The sequence below is a fragment of the Dreissena polymorpha genome, chromosome 2 (assembly GCF_020536995.1).
Source record: "Dreissena polymorpha isolate Duluth1 chromosome 2, UMN_Dpol_1.0, whole genome shotgun sequence".
Lineage (NCBI taxonomy): Eukaryota > Metazoa > Mollusca > Bivalvia > Myida > Dreissenidae > Dreissena > Dreissena polymorpha.
Genome location: NC_068356.1, coordinates 148267559 through 148271196, shown reverse-complemented (window position 1 = coordinate 148271196; position 3638 = coordinate 148267559).

Sequence of the window (3638 nt, the reverse complement as noted above, 5' to 3'; positions counted from 1 at the left end):
AATAAAACAATTTGTTGTGTTTTAATTGCTGTCTCGCCGCTGTGCCTGCCCAAAATCCTGGGGAAATGCCTGTATATATATATATATATATATATATATATATATATATATATATATATATATATATATATTGATTTTATATCGAATAGTATTACATTGATGTTAATATAAGCAGCTTTAAACGAGTTTAAATTAATATTTTGCATCAGTTTTAGTTGTAATTATGCAATGTCTTACTTTGGCCAATTTAGACATAGGAGCGTTCAAAACGCAGAAGTCATGTTGAACGAACGATTTTGCTCCCATTCAGGATTCTAACTTGGACCGTTTTGATAAAAAGTCTTACGCCTTATTTATTCACAAATTCCGCTATATAACATATGAGGCTGCAGCTGTTTATTCGCGCATGTGCATAGCTAATTTCGACAAATTTCATCGAAACAAAAAGTGAGGCATTCTGATCTATTTCAAGTATAACTTTGCTCATATTTATGTATTTTTAGGGATTCTGTCTCTTAAATTTTAATATAGTTTATTCATCAGTATGCGTCTTTGCACAACCATTTATTTTCTTGTTTTTACATAATACAGATAAATAGCTTACCTAATTTTTATAAAATAGCAATCACGGACGAATCAGAAACAAATGTGTGCTTGTTTTTGGAATAGTGTGTACTTTCAGTTTCCATTAAAGTTGCCTTTTCACAGATTTTGGCATGTATTGAAGTTTGTCATTAAATGCATTATATTGATATATGTAAACATTGGATCTAAAAAAGCGCCTGCAAAAATCAAGAATACAATTAAAAAAGTAACCCTCAGCAGGACTCGAACCACTGACCCCTGGAGTCCTGGAGCAAAAGTAAACTACTAAGACCTCTCGGCCATCCGTGCTCACACAATGTACTATGAAATTAATGCTTCATATAAGTAATCCTAGTAGTTTAACAAAATATAACAGCAACAACAACAGAACTCTCCAAATTATTCGATCATTTCGCGTTTCAACGCTTTATAATTTTCAGGTTTTTAAATCGTCAAAAGCTGCATATAACGGCTATTTTAGCGCACGGTTAATGTTCACAAATATCATAACTAAAACGAACATGTGCGAATCTGAAACATTTTTTTTTTAATTTTGTCAATTTACCAGAACGTGAAAAAGCCCCTTTAAAATGGCAAATTTGTACTCATTCTTATTCTTAACCTATCGGTATCATTCATATGACAGTCATATGATGCACACATACTCACTGATAACTGATATCAATAAACTAAGTGGTAGTCAGTTGTCCGATTGTTACCGAATGAGCAGGCAAGTAGCGCTTTTTTACAGTTTCGTTTTTTTTCTTTAATTTTGTTTTATATTTTATTTGATAGTATTTCCATTAGTGTGCAGAGTCCTTTTCATTCTACTTAAAATTTAAAACTTACGCTTAGATAGTGCTGCCGGGATAAGTGTTAAAGAAATTGCGATCATAATTTATCATACACAGTGCTAGTCAGTGAATGGACGTTGTGAAATAGGTATTTAATTATTTTTTCTCAAACCTTTATTTTAACACGTATCCCTTATTGGCGTCGCTCTGGAGAGCGGCGACTAGTATGTAATGCATTTTTTTTCGCTTATGGGAGGAGCAGTTATTGTACGGATCAATGTATATATTTTTGTTTAAGAATATCTTGCATAGTGGTAATTTTTGTGTAAATTAGTGTAAATAAGTACTGGATTTGTGCCTGTTATATTTATTACAACATTTATTGCCAATAATGGAAAGTTAATTCATTAAATTAATAGCTAAACACAAGGACTGGGCACTAATTAAAGATCGCAGGGACTGGGCAATTACGCGAACCGCCGAAACTTTAAATAAATAGTCAACATATTTGTCTGAAAATTTCAATAGTCGCCGTGGTGTAGTGGATGAGGTGTCCGCCTAGCTATCGGGACTTGGTGGGTTCGATTCCCAGGCAGGGGAGCATTTTTTATATATTATTTATATATTTATATATATATATATATATATATATATATATATATATATATATATATATATATATATATATATATATATATATATATATATATAAATTTCCTACATCTCTTAAATATCTTAAAAAATACACGTGTTTTTATATTAACAAATAAATGCAAACAACACATCTATTTTGCATGTATTTTTGTTGTTGTTTATGGTGGTCTATCATAGGCCCTAAGTACTATCCCTACCACATATAGAGCGCGAAGCGCGACACGTATTATTGATTGTAACAATGGGTTGTGATAAAGGAAGCAGCCGCTTATCAAGGAGGAGCTGTGTCCCAGCAACCCGTTTCCCTACAGTCAAGCACTCCTCGGATTTTTTTTAAGAACCACATATAGAGCGCGAAGCGCGACACGTATTACTATCCAGGTGGTATGGACCCTTTGGTATGGACTTTTTTAGGTGACACTATCATTGCGCATTTTGTGAGATGAAGCAGATTTTTTAAAACCTACACAGTTCTGTTCCATTAATGAAAATTGCAATGGGATGCCAGTAAAAAAGGAAACCAATGTTAATAAAATGAACTATGGAATATTTGGGGGTTACAACACAAAATCATAGATAATGGTTATTTGGGAGTTATAACACAACATCATAGATAATGGTTATTTGGGGGTTATAACACAAAATCATAGATAATGGTTATACCAGTATCTTTATCTATTTTGATTAAAATAATCGGCCAATATATTCATATTTACAGTAGAACAAAAATCGTTCCATGTAACTTCATTGAGTGCCTTTTACACTGAAATTCCCGACGCCCTTTGATGCTTTGCTTCAATACTTATCTTGTAATAGTTCTCATTTGGATTCTTCAACAAACACCACCGGCTGTTGTTGTAGCTTACCCGAACAAAACGTGCTAACGGTGAGCTCTGCGACCACCTTTTATTCGTTGTGCGATATGGGTCGTCCTTCATCAACATTTACATTGTTAAAACTCTGTTGGTCATATTTATTTACTAATCTTTATGAAACTTGGCCATACCATATTGCCCAATGATATCTTGGCCGAGTTTGAAATTGGGTCATTCCAGGCAAAATTAAATAGGCGATTATGTCAAATTAAAGAAAAAAAGCTTGTTTACGGTCTTTAAGCTTGTTAACACTTATGTGAACACATTTATAGTTATAACTTCACGAAACTTGGTCAGAGCAATTGTCCTCATGATATCTCAGTTGAGTTTGACAATAGTTTAATTTCGTTTAAAATCATTGCAGTTTCCCTGATATGGTTGTATTGAAAGCTTGTTAACACGCTAGAAGTCCCATTTTAAGTCCAATCTTCATGGCAATTGGACAGAACTTTTATTGTTTTGATATTTCAGCATAGTTTGAAAATGGTTTATGTCCGTTGAAAAACATGACCGCTAGGGGGCAGGGCATTTTTCCTTTTTGGGCTAAGGTGAAACCTTGCTTAAACTGAAGAGGTGACATTTTTAGTCCAAGTTTTATGAAACATGGCCAAACTATTTATTGAAGTGATATCTAGGCTGAGATTGAAAATGGTTCCGGTTTATTGAAAAACATGGCCTCCTGAGGGCGTGGCAGTTTTCTAAATATTGATATAGTAAAAGCTTGTTAACT